Source organism: Pseudopodoces humilis, chromosome 6 (genome assembly GCF_049639895.1).
Source record: "Pseudopodoces humilis isolate 2021_Gansu_Grassland_sample_001 chromosome 6, ASM4963989v1, whole genome shotgun sequence".
In the NCBI taxonomy this organism is placed as follows: Eukaryota; Metazoa; Chordata; class Aves; order Passeriformes; family Paridae; genus Pseudopodoces; species Pseudopodoces humilis.
Genome location: NC_142205.1, coordinates 22,404,745 through 22,428,946, shown reverse-complemented (window position 1 = coordinate 22,428,946; position 24,202 = coordinate 22,404,745). Strand labels below are relative to the sequence as shown.

General features: G+C 42.3%; 1 protein-coding gene across 4 annotated transcripts in view; it reads right to left on the bottom strand.

Annotated features, from left to right (window-relative positions):
* KLF3 (KLF transcription factor 3) overlaps positions 1-1,088 on the bottom strand; it is a 28,376-nt gene extending 27,288 nt beyond the window's left edge. For all 4 annotated transcript variants that reach the window (XM_088056497.1, XM_014262727.2, XM_088056499.1 and 1 more), the window contains exon 1: positions 443-1,088. The gene's annotated coding sequence lies outside the window, so the exon portion shown is untranslated. The remainder of the gene's footprint in view (positions 1-442) is intronic.
* Positions 1,089-24,202: the final 23,114 nt, after the last annotated feature.

Below are 24,202 nucleotides of genomic sequence, written 5' to 3'. Positions count from 1 at the left end.
GGGGCTGCGGCCGCACTGGGCGGGAGAGCAGCCCCGAGGGGCGGCCGGCCCGCGGGCCCTCCCGCCGGGGACAGGCGCGGGGGAGCCCGCCAGGGAAGGCGCCCCCCGAGCGGCCCCGCCGGCCACACAGGTACGCTGCTTGCCCGGCGGGCGCGGCGGCCAGCGGCGGCCCTCCGGCCCCGGCTCCCGCCGGCCGCACAGAGAGTTTCCCAGGCGCCGCGGAGGAAACCCCCGCGGCGAACTCTGCTCCCCCCCCCCTGCAGCTGCGGCCTGACGGAAACCCAGTTCCCGCCACCCCCGGCGTGGCTGCGGCTCCCACGGCATCACCTTGCTGCCGCGGGCTCCGCGCTGCTCGCAGCGCCTGGAAACTTTCCTCCTCCGGCACCTCCATCCCGCAGCTGGCACAGCCCGGCCCCCACATTACCCCCGCCCTCACACTTACGCTCGGCAGGCGGTGCGGAGCGCGCCGCGATTCCGTCTGCTCCCGCAGCGCCGGGGGTCGCGGTAGGTGGCGGGGCTGGGGGCGCTCGGTGGGACCGAGGCGCGAGGCCGGCGTGTCCCACGTCCCCGCGGCTGAGGCGCCTCGGCGGTGTCTCCGGATCTGTGTGCGAGGAGGAGCTGCCCGCTCCCGCCCTCCGCCCGCTCGCCTTCCCCCCGGGCTCCTGGCACCGGGCCGCGCTGTCACATGACGCCGGCGCCGCTCACCCTGCCAGGCTCCCCGGGCCGGCGGGGTGAGTGGCGGTGGGAGGGCCACGGCAGGGAGCGCGGCCGGGCGGGTCCCCGCCCGCGGGGTGGAGGCTCCGCCGAGGGGCTGGGGCGAGTCACCGCTCACAAACAGCCGGGCACGCACTGACTGCTGCCCGCCCTGCCTCCCGGGGGCAGACAGCTTCGCACAGACACTAATTATCCCCAGCAGCTCTGGGAGGAGAGGAGAGGGGAGGGGAGTGGGGCCGCCCCACCGACAAACCTGCCCGTCCAGCTCCTCCTCCCCGCCCGTGTGTCAGGCAGAGATGTACACCTGGCAGCGGCCCTGCGGCACGGCGCACCCCTCCCTGCTTCCCTCCCTCCGCGTCCACCCCGGCCGACCTGCGGCGGCAGCAAAACAACAGCAACACCCAGCGCCCGGGGGGAAGGAAGGGAGGTGCTCACGCTGGGCCGCTGCCGCCGAGCTGGCTTCGCCGGCGGGGGCTGGGAAAGGGCGCGGGGCGGCGCGGAGCCGGGCGGCGGCCCCCCGGCCCTGCCGCCGCGGGCTGCCCGCGCCGCGCCCCGTCGCGCCGGGGGAGGTGGCGGGGCCGGGCGGGGCGAGGGCTGGAGCGCGGCGGGCGTGGGGCAGAGGTGTCGGCCCGGCTCCGCCCCAGCCTGGCGGCTCGCCCGCCGGGACCGCCGGCTGCTGAGGCCCGTGCCGGGGTGGTTTTTATGGCTGTGCTTAGCCCGTCGTGCCGCGGGTGCGCTCCCGCCGGAGGGAAAGGGGCCGGCGAGGAGAGGCGCTGCCAGCTTCTGTCGACTCGACCCCCGTCGCCAGAGGCGGCGATCCCCTCCCTCCCCCACCCGTGCCGCCCCTGCCTGCCCAGCCCTGCGTCTTGCACCGGCCTGGGGCAGGTGTGTGTGCGTGACCCAGCCCGCCCCTCCTCCTGGCCCCGCTCGCAGCGGGAGGACCGGGCAGCGGCGCGGGACCGCGCTGCCGTGGGGGCCGCGCTGCGGGGCCGCTCCCGGCACGGGGATGCGCGGTACGGCGGGGCTCTGGCTCTGCCCCAGGACTGCGCTTGCTGCTTGAGACAGTTTTCAGCGGACTGCACTGCACGCGCCCTCGGTAAAATGGGAGGCACTTACAGTCACAGATAGACCGAGGGACTTCACTTTGAACAATTATTTTTTAAAAAATGTATCTTGGCTGACTATATTGATTTCACTGTTCAAGGAAAGCTTACTCACTTATTCACTGTAGTGTGCCCACAATGGTTGTAGTGTGACATACGAAATCATGTTCTCTCCTTACTGATGTATGGTACCTAACCATGAGACCAAGGAAGAGGCAAATGCTGTGTTTGGCAAGGCCCTGTCCAGTAGTAATGGTGTGGACAGATGGAAAGCCAGTGATACATCTTGTGGATGGACCGGTCACCCAGCAGGTCTTCATTTACATGCTTTGTTTTGTGGGTAAAGCCAGTGGAAGGGGCTGAGTATTTCTAACTTTGCAGGACCAGTCTATGTATATAATTGTCTTAATAGGACCCTAGTGTAACATACGTGTTTCTTTGTATGTTTGGGTTGAACTTTCTGTTCACTTTGGTTCTTATTGACCCAGTCAATAATGCCGTAGAAACAAAGCAAAGAAAGAAGGGGAAAGGATGGGGAAAGTATTTTCAAATACACGGCTGTGCACGCGTGTTCAGACTATGTCTTTATTCCTAGGATTTTTTAATAAATCCTTTTATTTAGCTTGCTATTAAAGCTTGTATAGCTTTAAAAAAGCAAATTAAGACACCAATCTGAAGCCCCGAAGGGTATGACTCAGTGACATAACAATAAATTGTTGTATCTCCTGCTAAGTAATTACACCATATCATGTCACAACAAGGTATTGTTGAAATACTATCATGTAGCTCATAGAGTGTCATTTTTTTATTATAAGCCTATAAAATAAACAGAATGCTATGTTACACACATGGGCACAGAATATTTCATTAGGGCTATGAAAAGGAGCTACTGTAGTCTTCTTGCATGAACATGCTCGAGATAAAGTAGATATGTCCCAGTTTGCATTCTTTTATTCTTGGAACTAGCAGAGGTTAAACAGCTAACTGAAACCCTTAGGTCGGAGGCAGAGCTGTTGTGATGTTAAATCGTGAAAAATGCCAAAATACTTAGTAGTAGCCAGCTTGCTGCTCCTGGTGAAGTCACTGGCTTTCCTTGCTATTATCTAGCTCTGGCCTCAGATTAACCCGTTTTCATCTGGTGTAATTTTACTGTCTTGTGAAGTGGCAGAGGAGAGGGAGGACTGAGAATGATACTTTTGCATTGTCAAGATTGTACACCTGTCAGCATTTTGTTGCCTTCCTGTGTTTGTTTTTGGCAAGTCCAGATTCTGAAGGGAGCAGAATCTTAATGATTTTAGTGGGAATTGAAAAACCAGTAGGGAGAAGTTGGTAGTAGAGAGAGTCTTTGCCATCTGGTTAGCAGACCCAGCAGTTTTAACCAGGTCTGGAAGTGTTTCTAGATCAAAGGACTGGTTGATGGCAGCCCTTAACATCTTCCATTGCAACACCTCTTCAGTCTCTGCTCTACCCATCATCCCCACAGAATTTCTGTCTCAAAATGGAAGGCAGAGAAATGGTATGCAAGTCCTTGGTATTGGAAAAGAAAGAATGCTGTTTGGGTGTCCTTTGGTTTGTAGCACCTGCTATGAGCCCTCGCAACAAGATGGAGCATTTAACATGATGGGGCCTTGAGGATCCATAATTCCGAGCATTAGGAGGAGTGTTGGCAACATGTTACAAGTTTCTGATGTAGGCAGACAGGAGATGTTACCTAGAGTGGGTGGAGGGAAATGTATGGATCTCTGGTGCGAACAAATCAGTATTAAAATGTTAAATGAAAGGGCATAATATGTTCAGATGTCTGTTAAAAGATCAAATCCAGACATTTGTTGAAACAAACCTTTGCTACATTCAGCCAAATTACCAGTGTGATATATGTAACTGTTCTGTCACGTTCCTGACATATTCTGCTTCCCAAAAATCAGTTAAAAAATAAATACTTAAGAATTCTGTGTACTTTTTCAGTCCTTAATTCAGCTTCAGGTTATGAGGTGAATTGGAAGTAGTTTGCTGGATCCACGCAGTACAATTGTTAAGCTGACATTTCTTCCAAGCTGTTCCGTGTTACAAAATGTACTATATATATAGTCAGTGAGTGGTATTTATGCTGAAAATGTCCACTGCAACCAATGGGCTTTTTCCTTAGTCTACAGATACATGTTTGAGGGATTTGGATATCTGTGTATAAACTTACTGTGTTCTGCAGTTTCAGGTCAGATAGTCACCTCATACATCTAGTACTCACTGAACAGCTTCTGGAAGGAATGAGGGAGAGATCATCACATAACCAGCAATCTTCATTACTTTTGTTAAACACAGTTCACATTTTGGAAGAACCATAAATTTCACATTTAAAATGCTGTTAATTTATTGCACCCCAAATGTTTACTCTCCACAGTACAGTGAGGATACATGTTGTAAGTCCAAGTTGTTAAAAATATAGAAGCTGAGGTAGTATGAATTTGAATAGAAGCTTAAATTACTTAAAAGCTTAGGTGTGTTTACGCTGCAGTCATGTACATACCTGAGCTGCTTTAAAACTAGTCAGCTGGGGAACTGGTAGCAATCTAGCTGTGGCAGTGTGGACCCTGTAGCTATATGGAAAACATGCCCCAAAAGCTGGCCTGAACTCAATGGCCAGACTATTATCAGTGCCCAAGACAAATAAGGTCAAGCTTGCCTGGCTGTGTGTGTATACACAGTACTGCAGTCACATCACTTGTGACTATAGCTCAGACATATCCTTCTGTGAATTCTGTGACTCAGCCTTGTCTCCTGGCAGATGATTCCTAAGCTCTTCTGGGAGTTTTGTGGCTAGTGGCAATTCAGTGGTCCATGGGAAAGGCTTTTGCAGGTATTAAAAAACTCACAGCACAACATAAGATGTACCCTTATTGCATTGAAACATCCCGTGTTGTAATGGTGGGCTCTCATCTTGCAGCCACGTGAGCAGCTTGTGAGTCAATCTGCATGTTTGCATACTTGGGTCCTTCTTGTTTGCTTGGAGGAAGGGCAAAGCAAGGGTGAGTAGCCAGGCTTCCTGGCTCTCTCATACAGGTGTGGGCAAGAGGAAACCACTGGAGGAGCATGGGCAGAGCTGGTATTGAGGTGCATGGGGCCTAGGGCAGAGGTTACTGTGTGAACCCCTCCCTGCCACTCTCCTGCCCACACACGGATGATGAGTCTTGCTGCCTGACCTGGCCCAGGCTCTTCCTCCTGCCTGTCCCTTCCTGTGGTCCATGGACCAAGACAATTACTGTAGTTCCTCACTCCTGAAATGAATTCACATTTTGTGCAGGAACAAATTTCAAAGACCACAACACAAGGTTATTTTGCATTCACCACCTCGCACAAGGAAAGGATGGATGGCTACTCTTTCTAGTTAAAACCAACAAGTCGCACATGACTGCTTTTAACAAAAATCAGCTCTCTGAGGGCCAGCCCTCAAGCCAACTGCAGCAATCAAAATTACAGAGGTAACATGTGGGGACTGGGACATGTGTGTGTGTTGAATTTCCTGCTATACGTTGGTATTTTTAAAAACAGGCATGATTTTGATGCAGGTGTAATTACTACTGAAGGCTGCTGAGCTTGAATTTCATTATTTGAAGTGTAGAAAGATGGTTGATTTTAGTAGTGATGTTCAAGTTGGGGGACACTTGAAGTTTCCATAGCAGAACAAATAACAACAATTTTGGAAGCAAGAGCAGATACGTATGTGTGAAGACTGATGGATTTGGAGGCCAAATCTTCATCAAGTATATGCTGATGTGAACTAAGACAATGTGTGGATGATGTTATGAATGAAAATGATCTTGTGTAGGTGCCCTGTCTCTTAATACTGTTCTTGAGCTTTATTTCTATAATGATGTTTTCCAGTACTGGGGCTGGAATTATGACTGCACAACAGGGAACAGAAAGATGACATGGTTTTCTCGTGCAAAAATATATGCAGTCAGTGGTTTGGTTATAATAGGTCTGTTGCTTTCAGTCTATGTTCCTTCCCAACAGAAAGCAACAGAAAACACATGAATAAGAAGTCAGTTATTCTGTTGACTTTCACTGTATAAAGATTTGTTCTGTGTTCCAATAAATGCTCTGGAAGTCTTGAAATTATGATGTGGCATTATGGCATTGGGTGTGCATGGCCAGGTTTTGGTAGCAGGGGGCTACAGGGGTGGCTTCTGTGAGAAGCTGCCAGAAGCTTCTTCCATGTCCAGGAGAGCCAATGCCAAATGGCTCCAGGACAGCCGTGCTGCTGGCCAAGCCTGGGCCAATTAGAAATGGTGGTAACGACTCTGTGATAACATATCTAAGAAGGAAGAAAGTTATTGTGCAGGTGTAATTGCGGCCAGAAAAAAGTGGGGTGAAAATATGTGAGAGGAACAATTCTGCAGACACCCAGGTCAGTGGAAAAGAAGGGGCAGGAGGTGCTCCAGGCACTGGAGCTGAGATTCCCCTGCAGCTCTGAGGTGAGGCAGCTGTGCCCCTGCAGCTGATGGAGGGCCATGGGGATGCTGAGATCCACCTACATCCCGTGCAGGAGACCCACACTGGAGCAGGTGGATGCCTGAGACTAAGCTGTGACCTCATGGGAGAGCTGTCCTGGAGCAGGGTCCTGGCAGGGATCTGCAGACCCATGGAGAAAGGAGCCCCCATTGGATCAGGTTTCCTGGTAGGGCTTGTGACCCCTTGGGGAGCCATGCTGGAACAGCCTGTCCTTGAAGGACTGCACCATGTGGAGCAGTGACTCATGTTGGAGCAGTTTGTGGAGAACTGTTGCCTGTGGGATGGACTCAACATTGGAGAACTGTCTCCTGTGGGAAGGAGCAGGCGAAGGACTGCTCTCCATGAGCAGGGGCAGAAGCAACTTGAGATTACTGACTGCAATCCCCATTCCCTGTCTGTCTGCAGGAGGGAGGGGTAAGGGAAGGTGTTTTTAAGGTCTTATTTTACTTCTCATTATCCTGCTCTGATTTTGTTAACAACAAATTCAGTTAACATCTCTAATTCAAGCCTGTTTTGCCCATGACAGTATTTGGTGAGTGATCTTTCTCTGTCCTTAACTCATGAGTCCTTCATGGTTTTTTCTCTTCCTTGTCCAGCTGTGGAGGGGAGTGATAGAAAAGCTTTGGTGAGTGCCTGGCATCCAGTTAGGGTCAACCCGTGGTACATGGGAAATCAAGAGAAGTAATTCTTCTCTTTGTTATTCTCAGAAAATCTTGTAATACACTAGTTAGATAGAAAGAGGAATAGTTAAGAGATGGAAGTTGACTTTGCTGTGCAAAAAGTAATTTAGATGTGTCTGTTTATGTCTGTTGAGGGCCCGTATCATTTGACTTTGCTCAGTTAAGCAACTCAGTGGAGTAATGCCAGGTTACTCCTAGGGGAAAACCAGGTCTTGGGTCTTCCATGAGATAGTTAAGGCTATCTAACTACAGCAGCCTATAGTTAAAGCTGCTAGACCTTCAATGGTTATTTATTTGCTTAACTGATGGGAAAATAGATAAATTTTAAGGATTTTGTTGAGGATTTTTTTTTGTTTAATTTAAGAATTTATTTCCCCATTTTGTTGTCTTTTATTATGTATGGGTTTCTATAACGAGTAGGAGACAGATTGATCTTTGGAGGTTTCATATATCCAGAGATCACAGGTTTTTATGGGTCCTGCAAGAATGGAGTTTTAGGGTTTAATCTGGGTGATTGAGAGCTGTTTTAAAATATGGAGGATGTTAACACTTCTTTCACATTTGGGGACATTGTTTGCTTGTGTAGTTTAGGATGTACTGTCAGGAATTAAAGAGTCCAGTTCAGGTCTGATGTAACTCCATTGACTTACTGGAATTTCCACAGTCACAAATGACTCATAATGCTCAATATTCAAAAACAAACTCCAAGAGCATGCAATTTTGGGAAAGAGTGTTTGGTTTGGTTTGGGTTTGGTTTTCTTCCCTTGCATAGCTGGTATTGTATGAAAAAGATATACTAGAAGAATTTAAAAAATTAATATGGAACTAAAAAATATTGTATCTCTTACTCTAATGTTATCGAATACTTACTGAAAAGGTAGCACATTTCTTTGCTGAATTGTGAGGCCCTGAAATGACTTATCAGACAAAATGTAGAATTTAATACATTTGCCTGAAGAATGTACTGAAATTGATAAGATAATTTGTTCCTTCTCTTGATGTTTGAAAAACCTTTGCAGACTCTGACCAGTTTGAACAAGCTGCCATCTTTGGCTGATTTTCATAAATTAAAAATATTACTATATAAAAAAAGTATTTCAGTAAGGGCTGTGACAGCCTGCAGAAGAAATGGTGTCAGGAGATCCAAGAGCAGCCTCCTGAGCACTGGAGGTTACTGAGGAGGTGAAACTGAAGCTTAGGAGCACAGTGTGGAAGTGGGAGACAGTGGTTTCCTAAAAATGAGGGAATGGGGGAGGGGAATTCTAGCTAAAACAAGATTTAATATTGTTTTGTTATGAAATTTTGGAGCAAGTTGCCCGGAGAGGCTCTGAAATGTTTTCAAAAGGATCTGACTGGACAAAGTCTAGACAAATCCATTCTAAACTCAGAACGTGTTCTGAACAGGAGTTTGGACTAAATGACCTCCTGAGGTCCTTTCCAGCCTGACCAACCCTGTGATTTCTTTCCTTCTGCATTAAGTACTGCTGTTGGGGGAAGATAGGGATCATTATGTACTTTAAAATCAGGCTGGTCATAGCAACTTCTAGCTGTAAAATGTTGTACTTGTTAAAAAGAAAACCTGAATGAGAACAAATTGCAAGTTAAAATTATCATAATGCAGGCATTAACAATAAAGTAAAGGAATAGCCAGTGGCTACCATCTTACATACCTGTATGTAGTACTATATGCTCCAGCAAGAATGGCATCTGTTGGTTAAAAACAAAGAACAAATGCTGTTCCCTGTTTTAACCAGCAATAATGCATATATAATTTTAAAATTTACTGCATATTCTAAGTATTGAAAGAAAAAAAATAAATCTAGGAAAATATACAATTTCAAAACTTTAACAAGAATTTATCAGTGTGTTTATTTTTTTAACTGCTGTTCTCATGATACTTCCAAACTTTTACTTTTGTAAAGCAGGGATATTTAGAATTTCAGTGTATATAAAAAAAAATTATTAATGGGTTGATATCAGCTATAGTGTGAAATATAGATTTATTCTATGAAATTTAATTTCTTTGCCTTCTACACAGATGTCTAATAATGTCATTATTGATCCACCTATTTTAATGAAAAGTGATTTGACAGAAAAATTTAATTGCATACTTAGCACTACAGTTTCTTTAGTAAGAAAAATATATTTCCCTATCTGTGGAGAAAAATTTTATACTCATAAATTAATGGGAGAAGACACCTGTTCAATGACTATTGCTTTGCCCACCTGTGCCTCACTTGTCCAACTACAGTATGAAGGCTAGATGAAATTTCAGTTATTCAATATGGGCATATTCTTTGGGACAGTACAGCCAGCAGAAACTTGAGATGAGTATTATCTTGTAGGTCTGGTTTTTCGTCCTAGCTAGGGTGTGTTACCTTAATAAGTAAGCCAAATAATTACTTATTTACAGATTCAGCAAATAGTAAGGTCACACTGGCATTTCTGAGCAAAGAATGACACTGAACTGATCAGTTAAAGTGGCCTGAATTTATTTGAAATACTCCAGCAGTAGTTATAATTCAAGCAAAGCCTTATGGAATTTTAAAATAAAAGGTACTGAGACAGAAGGGAATGTGACATTCAGAACATCCAAAGTCATGGAGGGGGTTACTACAGAGGTATCCTGCCTACAGTTCAGTTTATGGTTCAGGATTTCATCAAGAAAGTGACATTAAAATGATGTGAAAGTAAAGAAACTATTTCACAATATGAGCAAGTCTTTCAGTTGTGCTCATAGCTTTTTCAGTGCAATAGGAAAAGCATTTGTACAGCATGTTTTGCCAAACACCTTCAAAATTTTTCATTAATCAGATAAAACCATCACCAAAAAAACATCTTCCAGTCTAAGCTTTGAGGGAATTCTGTTCCTCAATCTATATCACTTCATACTAGTACTACATTTTCAAAAAAGACCAGATTCTTTTTAAGTCCTCAGGTTTTCATAGTGTGTCTTGAAACAGTTTTGAAGGAATCAGGTTGTTAAAAAGTGGGAGTCATGGTTTAACCCCAGCTGGTAACTAAGTATGACACAGCTGCTTGCTACACCCTGGCCTCCAGTGTGATCAGAGAAGAACTGGGAGGAAAAAGGTAAAACCTGAGGGTTGAGATAAGAACAGCTTAATCATAGGAATTAAATATAATAATAATTTAAATGAAAAAGTAACAAAAAGGAGAGACAGCAAAATAAGCCCCAAGAAACACGAGTGATGAACATTGTAATTGGTCATCACCCACTGGTGAATGCCAGGCCTATCCCCGAGCAGTGATTGACCCCTTCCCCACCCAGTTTCTATACTGAGTGTGACACTTTATGGTATGGAACATCTCTTTGGCCTCTTCAGGCCAACTGTCATGGCCACGATTCCTCCGTGCTTCTTGTGGACCACCTTGCTAGCAGAGCATGGGCAGCTGAAAAGCCCATCGACTTAGCTCAGCAACTACTGAAACATCTGTGTGTTAGCAACACTATTACTTGTCCTGGTTTAGGGCAAATCTGGGAGAGAACCTCCGAATGGGGTCCCTCCAGAAAACAAATTCAAGCAGCCCCTCCCCCAACTGGTTTGGGAAAAGATTTCCTTGGAGAAAAGTGGAAAAAACACCTGTTTATTTAACAGAAATTGACTAATATTAAATTAATTGAATAATACTAAATCCAAACCCCAGCCCTGTACCAGCTACTAGGAAAAAAATCAACTCTATCCCAGCCAAAACCTGGTTGCTGGGGGAGTCTGTATATCATAGAAATTGTTCTCTACTGGCATTTCTCAAGGCAAACTGGGCTTTTTAAAATGTGTATTGGTTTTGTAGGTTTTTCTGTGAGGGATTTTACTTTATTTTATTTTATGTAACAGAAGGTGGAAATAGAATTGAAATGTCTGTGTATATATATATATATATATATATATATATATATATATGTATGCACTACAAACACTGGAGTCAGGGCCTCCTACTTGCCTTCTCAATGCTGGATCATTTACTAACTCTCTGTGTTTACATAAACCCTGTTTTTTAAAATGCAGTGGACCTGTGTCTGACCTGTTTTACATGATTTGAGAAGAATCTACTAACTTAAGTGTGTACTTATTTCAAATGGTGTTGGAGACTTTCAAGTACAGCACTATACTCATAGCTTGTGAAGAGTATCTAAATGGCCTTTATTTAATTAAAAGCTACATATGGGTTAAAAGCTCTGGTATCAGTATAATTGGCAGTGAGAGCTGTGAGATATAAAACTGGGGCAGCAGGTATATGCAGGGAAGGTGAAACAAGGCTTCTGTTCACAAAATCTGCTTGTCTATATTATTGCTATGTGATGTTGATTAATTCTTCTGGTCCTAAATGGCTGTGCCTGATGTCTCTGTCTTGTTGAGCTCTCTCCTTTTTTCACTAAAGAACATTGAGAAAACAGTGCACCATCCTTCCCCTCTAACATGCAGGTGTCCACTTGGAGTTCAGTTGTATTTGGTGGACCAATAGAGAATTTCTGGGCTTTGAGGATAGTGGACTTTTCCTAAGCAATTTCCTAAATTATGAACACAGTGGTAAAAAAGCCAAATTAATGTATAAGTTGGTTTAGAAACTTCTTTTTTCCTACCATATGATAAAGAAATATACATGATTAATAGAAAAATGCCTGAGGCCATGAGCATGCTACCATGGTTAGGTAAGATTGCTCAGAGTTTGTGCTGAGGAAACTGGTGATTTTTGAGCTGTGCTTAGCCAGCCACCACCACAGATCTTGGGCACAGAGACAGCAGTGACACAACAACTGACTAGCTCTGCTTTTTGGGCTAGTTAGTGTGCTTGGCCACTCTGACACCCTGGGCCTAGACTTAGCTTCTTCCAAGGTGGTTGGTTTCTGTACCTATCATTGTCCTTAATAGTCCACACAAACACAGTGTACCTTCATTCCTGTTTCCAAGCTGTGGAGTGTCTAGTAGTATGTGTTGCTGTCTCTGAACAATATCTGCTGTTACCCTTTCAATATTTTAATGCCTGTCCTATGACTAGTTTCACCCAGTTGTTCCCAGATGCTTCAGCCGTGTTCTGTCCCTTATGGGCCCCAGGGCAGGCACACAGCCTCCCAGACCTGGTGTGAAGGGTATCTTTCCCTCCCAGCACTTTTGCACCAAATGTTCTCTGTGTCAGATTTGCACAGAAGGGTTTTATGTCCCTCCAGACACCCCTGCCCTCGCCTCTGCAGAGGCTGGTTATGTAACTTCGTAAGGCTATGTTCCAGTATCTATAGTAACATTTAAACAGAAATAAAACAGTTCCCAAAACAGGAAAAAGTTACTGAAAACTATCCAGAAATTAGATTTTACCTCTCCTGGGTCACATCAAAACGAGGGTTGTTGGATCTATACAAACTTATCCTTACTATGTTCTTTCACAGTATGCAAGAGAGATGGAAGAGAGGAAGAGGTCTTTAGAGAGGAGACAGTTGACCTGGAACAGGAACAGGCATAGCCAAGTGGCACTTTCCAAAGATCCAAAGATGCTTTCAGAAACTTGGTAAGAGGGCTTTATTAGGGATGGATGTGGGAAGAGTTGTGGGAATGTTAATAATGGCTGCCTTTTTAAGTGTATTGGTGCTGGGAGAGCGCTGCTGCTCACGTGCATATTGAAGAGTTTGTCTGGGATGTCTGAATTACATGGGACCGAGATGAACAAGACCATGAAGAACATGAAGATGGCTTTTCAGTTTATTCTCCTCTGTCTACACTGAAGGCATGCTGTCCTCAGGCTTCTTTGGATCCCTTACAAACAGCCAAGTTATTCCTGCAGGGAGGACCTCTCAAAGGAACTGTTTCAGCAAAATCTCACCAGTGAGCCATGGCAAAAGCAGATTCACATTAGTGAAGAAATTCAACCTTTGGTGAATGGTATTTATATTTATAAATACCATCATAAAAATCTACTGTAGAAATCCTAAAGCTTATTTTTTAAAATAAATTAAAAAATATTTACAAATAAAATATTTTATAAATAAACGTGCTGTATTTATTTCTGCAGGCATCAAATGAAATCTCTTCAGGGCAAACAATGTCCAAGGTCTTCCTTTGGCCTCTTCAAATTGTGCCTGTTGCCTTTTCTCCTCTTTATGAAGCAGTTGCAGGGTACATCTGGAGAGGGCAATATATTGTGCATACTTCTAATTAAAGGTCTGGACAATCTGCTGCAGGTGTGTATTTAATGAATAGCTGAAAATTTAGAGTTTGGGGTTTGTGGAATCTCCAGTTTTGTACAGAATATATATATTTTTCTTGGATAACATTGATGCCTCTTTGTAGAGGTTTAGACACTTAATGCAATTTTCAACTTTTTTGGGTTTTGTTCTTGTATACTTGAATAGCATTATACTTTGGCACAAAGTTTCATCTCTTTTTGGAATGTACTTGTGGCAGGAAAGAACTATGAATTCATAATACAGAAATCTCAAATCAGAGCTTTACTTATTTGACTCCAGAGAGGATCATAAAATGTGTCAGTTATTTAAGATGTAATATGAAAATAGAAAAAGTAGTTTATTTTAAGAATCGAGCTATCAAGCTTAAGGAAATACTATTTTAAAAATAAGAGAGGTAAAATAACATTCATTTTCAAAAGCAGTTGAATTGTATTACCTTAGGGAAATAATTATATAACTCAAAATACAAATTAGTGTTTCTCTCAAAAAGGTCTATTAACTCACTTTAAAATTTGATACTAAGTCTGAAATGTTTAAACTCTCAAATCTTCCAAAGAAAATTGTTGCAAACACCAGTCCTTTGGAGGTGTAAGTTCTCAGAAATAAGCGCTTGAGAAAGTTAGAACCTCTTATAGGGACACCATCAACTCAGAGAAGTCCTCAGTGACATGCTTTTTCCCCAGTACTCCAGAAACCAAGACCTACTCATTTAATAAACTAGTTTTTAGTTACATGAATAATTAATAAAAACATCATCAAGCCATTTAAACTTTTTAAAGCAGCTATGATCAGGGCTGGGGAAGTGAGTTAAAGGCAAATAGTAAAAGCATCAGATGTGGAATACTTTGTCCATAAAGGTTATAAATCTTTCTTCAGGTGTACAAAAAACAAAGCCTAACAATAGCAATCTTGGCAGGCAGTAATAAAGAATTGGGAGGATCAGAAATTCTAGAGTGAAAAATCAACATACACACCCGCCGGACCAAATTCACCCATGTGCTAATAGCCAGCAACAGCCCATTTCATGCATAAATCCTATTTACATCCTTAAGTTGGAATAAAAGTTTAGGGGTAATTTCAGAGATGCGTGAGGAGAGAGAATTTCAGTCTTTGTGAAGTCTCCTACATTCTACAAAGACTTGTGTATATCTAGCTTAATATACTGCATACATTTCTGGTATTATAACTGATAATATGTAAACTTAAAATGCTGGCTGTAAAGGTTATTGGATTGGAACCTAAGCAAAGAAATGTAAGGCACAAATTCCGTCTTTTAAGTAGGTGTCAACAGTGATGGAGTAGTTAGTGTAGGCACAGGGCTTTCTGTATCAAAACCACTGCGTGAGCAATGGCCCAGATTCTAAATGCCAGTATGTCAATGGTTCCAAGGAAATGCAAGGGGCTGCTTTGATAGGTTTTCTCTTCATTTTATGTGTAATTATTCACTTTATGTGTAAGAGAGTCACCTCTGTTATTACGTCTTACAGTTTACAGATGAAATAGCATAAAGGGGTAAGACCAGCAAAATACTCAGTTCCTAATTCTGAAATAATTAGACACAAATCCTGAAAAAACATTGATTCTATGAGTACAGTCGCTTCAGCTGTGTTGCACCAAGAATTTATTTGCCCCTGCATATTTAGCAGAAGATATCCTTGGGTGTGCACAGCAATAATTGTAACTAAGAAAGAGCAGAGCAATGCAGGTCCCTTTTTATGCCAGTGGCTCACACACTGAGGAACCTTGAAAACGCTCTTGTTTCACATAGGCTATCTGTGGAATTCCTGCCATCTATGTGCAATGAATTCAGACTGAGATCTTAATACTGGCTTCTTTCAATCGAGTTTTGTTATGCACTTGGCATGCTTTCACACCCGAACCTCCCATCTGCAGCCTGCACCTGCATTGCTCAATATTTAACTCAAAGATCTCTGAACTTCCTGGACCATTAAGGTGTCTCTTGGTTTGTGGCTTGCTGGTGTGGCTGTTGCTTACCATGAGAAGGGAGTTTAAATGCAGTAAAACAGTGTAGTTTTCCAGTTTCCTCAGTTTTGTTTCTGCTCACTGAAAAGAGCTCCTGTCTGCTGTGCTGCATCTTTTTCTTGACGTGAAGCATGGGGCATGAAGAGCAGAGTGTAGCATTTACAACCTGGAATTAAAATGCTTTTGCTTTGCACACTTACATTTTCTCTTTCTATAAGGTAGCAGAGTGAGTGCAGGGTGTAATGCTGTCTTTACCACAAAGAAGCCTACTATTTTCTGCTCTCAGCTACTGAACTGTTTGAAAAAGAGCAATTGCTTTCTCTTATGACTCTTTCTGATAAGCTGGGAATAAGAATTCAGGACTCCATGCAGCCTCTCCATGACACCGCTGAGCTTCTGCATGACATGCACTCCACATCCAGCAGCTCGATGGATTAGAGATACAGTAGGTATTTGCCCTGTGATTTTATAACTACATTGCACCACAAATTGCTTTTAGCCAAAAATGGTTTATAGCCATACCTCTCCCTTCCAGATCTAGTCAGTCTTTTCAGAAGTCCAGCACAATAAAGTGAAAGATATCTCTTTGGAGTTCCCTTATAGGTGCATACAAATTTCTGGTGAGCTGTATACTTCATTAGTAAGAACAAGTATTTCAGAATCAAGAGCTATTCCTAAAAATGATAAAATTGTGTGTGTGCTCATGGAAACACTTCAGGGTACCTTCAAATAGGTGTAAATGTGAATATTATTACAGATACACACCCAGTGGCTTGGATAACCTAGGAACTTCAAGGTTCACTGGCCTGACTTTTATGTTTGGAAGGTGACAGCACTTGTGAAGGGTTGAGGTCTGCTCTGCTCTAGAAAATATGTCTGGAGCTGGCAAGCTTTCCACAGTTACAGTCGGAGGAAAGATTGCTTTTGATCATATTCCCTCTTCCCTGGGGAAAAAAAAAAAAACAAATCAGAAATCAACCAACACTTTTCTGGTACAACTATGTCTCCACTGGAATTTTACTGAATCTGGAGCTGTGAAGTATCACTTTGAATGGCTCTGGATGTGCAATCTGACTGCTCTCTTCAAGCTGGCTTGAAGGGGTTAAGGGGCATGGACTGGCCTCCCAGCTACAGAAAATCCTTTGTGTGTGACCACACTATTCCAGGCAGGGCACTACCAGCAATTAATAACCCATGTAAAACTGCTGTTCATATGTTCGCAGGCAACAAGTAGAAAGGTATTTGTTGAAAGAGGCGTGGTTTAATGGTCTCAGCACAGGATTGTGGTTGAGGATCTCCTGTCTTTGTCTTGTGACTTTGACAGTGATTGCCAATCTGTCTTTTGACAGGTCAGATATGTTCTGATTCTCTATGTGCTTCTATTTACCTTCTCTGAAATGTGCTATAAAGTTTTACTTAGCTTTTAAGGGCCAGAAATAATTAGTTTCTGTTACAAAAATACTGTCAAGATATAAACCATCAATCATCAGACTCATCTACTTTTTTTTTCTGAGTGTTAGGTGTCCTGGACATGCATTTAATGGAGAGAGACCTTTCCAAAGGGTAAGACCTCCCCACATGTCAGTGTAGGAGATGTTTTCCTTCTAAAAGAAATTTCTCTTTTCCAACCATTATAGAGATAATCTAAATTATTGACTTAGGCTGACTTTTTGATGTCTAAGATGAAGTGAAATGGACTTCATCCTAGACAGTTAAGGTTGTTTATAGACTGTACAAAGAAGGCAGTTTGTGCTTTACATCTCTGGCCTCTGAGATCCAAAGACCTGCATAAGTGAGAGTGATGAATGTTTCACAGGGAACTGAAAAAGAAGTATTCTAACTCAGATTTAAAACAATTTAAGTAAAATCTTCCATCAAAGCTATTTCCTAATAGTAAATAAGCTGTTCCATGAATTAAGGGGAATGGTCTGCAGGGCTGTTTGGAGCTTTTGAGTGGAATGGGAACACAGGACCATTAAGTATTTCAACAACTCTGGTGGACGGCTAGGGAAGATACAAGGCAAGAAAAAGAGCAGTTATAGATATTATCACTTCTAGGGAGCAAGGCCAGTGCAATAGTCCAATTGCAAACCTGCTACATCATTGGGAAGCTGAACAGAGGGAGACAGTTTTAGGCCATCCATCCGAGTGGACCAGCAGAGACTCAGAAGTGCTCAGAAGTGACCTCAGCCGCAGGAGGCAGGATGCCAGCCACATTACTAACACAGACTCCTTCGCCAGCTGAGCTTTTTGGCAGCGCTGGTGTCAGCAAAGCAAAACACAGCTTAATGAGATTGCAGGAGGAATGGCAGGCAATGGCTGTAGGTGGGCAAAACTTCTTTTCAATTAAACAATAGCTGCAGTTTCACCTTGTGGTGACAAGGTTGCAGACAGAGCAGAAAGTGATCCCTGGGTGGGGCCACCTCATTCAACAGAAAGATGGTCTCTGATGAAAACAGGCTGAAGTCAAAAAGCCAGGCTTGGAATGCTCCAGGATCCACAGTTCATGTTAACAAACTGTCCTCTTCCTGAAAGCCAAAATTTCCAAATCCTGGCTGCTTCAACACTGCTAGTCCCTCCCACAGTCCTCTAGGTTTACTGCATGTTCCATGCAGGGTTTCCAGCTTCCTGAGTGCTTGTGCTCAATGCAAGGCAGTTTGCAGCAGGGCTGTGCCACTGGGCAGCACTCGGCAGAGGAGCCTGGGCGGGGAAGAGAACCCACACAGCACAGTCTGGGTAACCTATGTACGGGAAGCTGCTTTTAGCAGGCACAACCACTGGCAGCATGTCTGTAGCCATAGCAAACCAGAGGGATTTCAGGAAAACAATAAACATGAGTAAACGTTGCCTGAAAGCTCTTGATTTAAATTTGAAAGTGATTTTGAGGCGGTAGTACTCATCAGCTGTTGCAATCTTTGAAACATGGGTGATGCCCAGTCTCCTATGGGTGGCTGAACCCCATTAAACCTATGGGTTATACCATACTTGTAAGATTAATACCTATTAGGTAGGATGATACAATTCAAAAGGACATTTTGGATCATCAAGCCTGTGCCTCTGCTGTTGCAGACAATTGTATCATACAATCCCTCTCACAAGTTAATTGTGTCTCTCTCTAAAGCAATTAGGTTTATATTTTCAATTAGTGCCTGTTTCAGAAATGTATTTCTTTGCTGGTTAAGAATTTACATTATTGAAAAAATGTCAGAATTCCAATTTCCATCAAGTGTCAGTATTACCCAATTGCTGAAAAAATTATTTTAGCTTTCTGGTGTTATGCTTGATTCCATTTTCACTAACAACCTTCACTTCACTGGGTTAAACAAATGAGCCTATTGTATTTTCATGTATGGTAGCTTATCCATCCTTTGGCTCATGCCAGTCATCTGCACTGCTTTTGCCTCCTGAATTCATCCCTTCTGAACAATGAGTGACCAGAATTGTATACAAAATACTGCAGATTTAGGTGAAGCAATGCACATTTCCATGGATATTGTCCCATTTCTGGTGGAAACATTTTGTCTGAAATTTCCCAGGACCACATCACTTAGTTCGCAATTACATTTAGGTCTAATGGGTTTCCTGTGGTCTTGGTACCCTCTGTTTTCTCTTCTGTGGTTTCAGTTGATAACCTCCACCATGCTGCAGGAATCCTTGATTCTAATCCCTAAACACAGGAATTAATATTACATTTAATTTATTTTTAACCTAAGGGAACTCTTGGTTCTATTGTGCATTTTTAAAGTACTCAATTAACTGTCCCTGACTGATATCAATGCAGACAGTTAATGAAATCACCATTATTTATATTTCACACAAACATAAACAAACAAACAAACAAACAAAAGGATGTACTCAGAGAGTGTATTGCCTAATTTATGAGACCATTAACATTTGAGTGGATTAAAAAAGGATAGTAGTAGTACTATTGAGTACTAAAGGGAAATTTTTTGTTTAGATTTCTAAATCCTTATACCAAAGGTGTACAATTTTACTAAATTTGAGTTTCATAGTTTGTCCCTTTGTAGAAGGAGAATGTATCTACAACATTTTTCATTACAAACACATTAAATAACTTTTCCCCCTATAAAAGCACACCTTCATTGTGCAAGGATAACTGAGCAATAAGACAGTTTAACCAAAGTTAGTTTAATTAATACACTTGTGCAATTCAAACATAACAGGCTTGCAGAAAACTAACTGAGGTGAAGTTCTCCAGCCTATAGATGTGCAAGAGCCAAACATTACTTTTGGTGAAGGATCATATGCTGAGTTGCACAAAAGATGGTTTTATGGTTTTTGTGCTCTTAGAATCACCAATATTTCTTTATATTTCTATAACAAATCCAATATTTTAGAAAAAAAATAGGAGGGTAAAGTTCAGGGATAGCATTTTATTTTAAGACTGTGTTTCCCTGGCTTTGAATGCTTGTTTTCTCAACTCTGTGGTTCCACTGATGGTATTATTTCTCTTGACGTCTCTGTGTATGCTTTGTATACATAACATTCATGAAGATGCAAAAATATTACATACAGTGCAAGAAAGGCTTATCCATTGTCTTTTTATTACTGGCAGTTCTTGAGAAATGGAAAACAGTGCTTGCTTTCTTTTTTATTCTTTTATATTTTTTTTTTGCTCTATTTCAAGCCTACAGAGATGGGACCTTTGGGAGCAATGACATTGTTTTTCCTACTTTGAGGAAAATGTAACTGTCATCCAGCAGTGCCTTATCTGCCACATTTCTCTGCCTGAAGCAATGTTTTATAGAACTACTTGTTTATAAGTGTAGAGAATCTTTGGCTACCACATGCCCTCTGGCTTAAATAGTTATTCCTAGGAATCTGACCAGTCATACTTCTTTAGAAATAAAAGCTGGCAGGTCACTTTGGTGCTAGCACTGTTTGAAAAACAAGATAAAAAGTTTTACAAAAAGAAATATTAACCAGACCAAAACAATACCATAGTCTCCTGAAACATTTTGTGCTCCAGGTGAGTTTGATGTTCTCAAGAGAAGGACAAGCCTATGGGTAAATAAGGAACTTTATTTTTTTTCCCCAGCTTTCGGTGTAGCAGATGACCAAAACGATCCTGATGTCTCTAGGGTCAAACCATGTCTTTGCTCTGCCTCCAGTGGACTTTGTGTTTTAGTTTTCTTTATCTTCTTGGGTCTTTGGGATCTGTTGTATGCAAATACAAATTGTCTTATTTTGCGTATTAAAAAGGTTGCTATAAAAACTGTTAGATATTAATATTGGTTTGGATTTTCAAAGGCAGGAAAATGAGGTAGGTCCCCACAGGTAGCTAGGTCCACTAAATGCCTTGGGAAATTTAACTGTTAAAAACAATCCTTGCCACTGTATGCAGACTGCATGTAAGTTAAGCTATATCATGCATAGTATGCTAATAGTTAAATCCATAAATGTCAGCTGGTTCAGCTCTCAGGAGAATAGAGAAATTGTGGGTAAAATATAGCTACAACATTTGAATTTAAAAAATTAAAATCTTTCTTTGGTTGGTAAATGTTTGATATGCCTTGCTGAAGAAGATCACAAATAGTCTTTTAAAAGAGGAATTACAATCAGAGACAGGGAAAAAGCTGACTTGCCAGCTAACCCTCTCCTGCTCTAAAGATACGCACTTTTAAGTTAAAAATCAGGAATAGATTCCTTATAGTTGAAATCTATATTGTAGCTTGAAAAGACAGAATGAATAATGGAATTTTTTTTTCTGCAGTAGTGACACATTCAGTTTCTCAAACTTTGAGCTAACTTATACTGTTTTTGCAGATATGGTGTCCATATCTGAAAATATCACTCCACACTTTTGCATAAGCTATGAGCAACCCACTATCCTGGAGGCCAGCCTGTGGGAATGAATTCTGGTATTCCTGTGAAGCCTTAAGCTCAGCGGCTAAGAAAAAGAGTAATGACAGAAGTGCCTACAGGATAAGAACATAATTTTGCCAAGAGCAGCAAAAGAAACTGTAATGTTTAAACCAAAAATTAAATTTGAATAGCAGACATTTTTATTGAGCAATTGTACAGAGTTCAAAACAAAGTGATCTCTGTGTTTGCCCTCCCCTTTTTATGATTCTCTTTGAAGTTTAAATGAACTTGCTTACTTCCCAGAAATTCATTCCTCTTTCTGTAAGTAGATTCATGAAGCAGAAATTATGTCTTTATGTTACACAAACTCCACACCCTTTGTGTTTTATTGCACTACCAGAAGTTTAGTCTTGTTCAGATGTTTGCTTGCAAAGGAGATACAAGACTCTGGTTGTGATAGTAGTTTTTTACCTGTTTCATTGTTGCCATTTGGCCTATAATTTTAAAGGTAACCTGAAATGTTTTCTTAAGAAAAGTTTAGCCTTGGACTTGTGTCCCCAGCCCTTTGGGATGCTCAACAGCCTCAGACTCCTGTGTGAGCACCAAGTACACTTAAATATCATTGGGACTGAGACAAATGTTGAATGTCTCACAAAAAGGAAAAGAAAACCAAGAAAGCTTCACCTTAATTTAACTTTTTCCATAGCTGTCAAAAATCATTAATGGACTTGGAAGATACTTCCCAGCAATTGCTCTGTGGGTAACTGTGCAGTTCACTATGTGAGTAGTCATCAACAAATTGCTGTGTATGAGGCATGGAATTAAAAATGCACTGTGGGTCCCAGTGCAGTGCTCCAGAGACAAGATTTCATTTCCCAGACTGTGCCATCAGTTTGGGGAAAACATACTTCAAAAAGTTGAGTGTACTTTGAGCACAGGCCATGCCCAGACTGTTGTATGTGCCCACACTCACAGGTGCAAGAGCCCAGGTCAGATTTGTCATTATTGCTCCTTGGCCTACTGCAATGATCAGCCAAAAGGTCCTAAAAACACATTCCAGAATGGTTAAAGAGGAATATGATCAGTTGAGCAGCTGTCTAGAGAAAATGGTGCTGCTGTGCAAGCTACAGACACCCTATGGTTGGTAGAAGCAGTGTGTGGGATGTGAAGCAGGGAATATAGGAGGAGGATCTCATCCTGCTGGAGGCTGATCCCTGGCTCCATCCCTCCATCCCTACTCTCTTCTGCTTACCACATTAATTTCTTTTTGTTCCTGGGCTTTTTTGCTGCATAATGCAAACAAGTTTTTGACTTCTCCACCTTAAAAAATTTCCATGTTTGATCTTGATTTCTTCTGTAGCTACTGCTTCTGCTTTCTCCTTTTCACAAAATTTTTAAACACTGCTAGGTTTCCTTCTCTTTTTTAGGAGAGAACCCATTCAATCTGCTATTCACTGCAGATTGCAGTCCCATGCAAGTCTTAGCTGAGTTTTAGAACCATCCTACAATTTCAAACTTTATCCTATCAGGATTCTCTGGCACATAGTCTGGGCTCCCTTTCCATGCATGGCCCTGCCCTTATCCCTGAGTGTTTCTGCAGCACAACCATCACTGCCCTGTGTGGGTCTTAAGGAATCTGCACCATGTGTGCCAAAGCTTTGCACAGACTGTGCAAAACAGTATACAGCAACGACTGCACCCAAGGCTGGATGAACAGTTTCACATAGGCACATGATAAATTGGTAAACAGAAATGTGGATAATGAAAAAGACAAAACTCACAATATCATGTCGAGTTTCACATGATAATTTTGATAGGTTCTGCAGTGTCACTGCCCTTCTAAAGGCAGTTACAAGATGCTTTTTCCATGTCACTCTGAGTGTTCCTTTTTTGTCTGAATAATGACCTTTTTGGTTCTGTGCAGCACCTTGAGGAGTTACTTTCAATGCTGAGCACATGAGAGAGAGAGAGAGCGAGCACTAACACACAGCAGTTTCTGCTGAGTTCAACAGCCCATGTGGATCTTGCTGACCATGGAGACACTGTGTGTGAGGAGGTTTATACCTTTGCTCTCACTGAGAATGAAAAAAGGTTTTATTTCTTACCAGCTTTTACATATATCTCAGGCTGTGCTTGCACAGCAAGTGGTCACTTAGAGTTTTTCCTTCTGTCTTTCTGAGTACAGAGCAAGCAAGGATTTGTGGTTTCCTTTTCTATCAAGAACAGCAAAACCAAAACAGTAATATTCCACCTGTGTCTCTATTTATAGAAATGACCTTCTCAGGGCTAGAGAAAAAAAAAATTACCATTTCAGTTTAGAAGAAACTATATTTAAAATAAGAGTTGAATTTTAATATAAGCATCTTTCACCATTGAAGAGATGTAACTGGTGCTATGTTACTTCTGCTTGGTTCTGTTACCCCAGATTCATGTAATTTCTATACCATCATGCCAGTGTGTCAGCTATCTAAAATACTAAATACCTTCCTACAGGGTGAAAGCAGTCAGGTGCCATCATTTCCAAGAGAGATACAAATCAGTTCCAATCACAGATCTGCATCACTGGTTAGAATAGGAATGTTCTCATTCTAGCAAGTCTACCTGAAAACCAGGGTTTATTATAAAAGAGACATTTCATGTTATCTCCACAGCTTCCACACTAGAACTGACTATGCCCTACCTGACAGAAGTGTGAACAGAGCCATGCAATAGTGTCCCCTTCTTTCCCCTCTCTTGGCAGCCAGCTGGTCTTCTCAATATTTTCCTTCTGATTTTTACTCTGTGTTTTACTCTAGGTATCCTAATTTCTCCATATGTTTCCAGTATATGAACCTGAACTTCAGAATTAGTTTAACTGAGGTTGAACTTCCTAGAAATTAGGATGAATTTGGATTTAAATGGCATAAATTGGGTAACTCATTTTCAGTAGAGTTGAGTCTGAATTGAGATTTTGGGTCTGGGCCTGAATTTGTGTTAGATCAAATTTGAACACAGTTTTGAAAAACTTACAAAGATGGAAAAACTAGATTCAAGTCCAAAGTCCAAAGCACTGGATTTAAGTGCTCTTGTATCCAATATTCTATTTCCCCACAGCAGATAGATACAAAACTCAGATCCATCGTTTTAGCTGTGGCTTATCTCATAGCTCCATTTCACAGCTCAAATTTACGTCTTTGTAATACATTTTAATA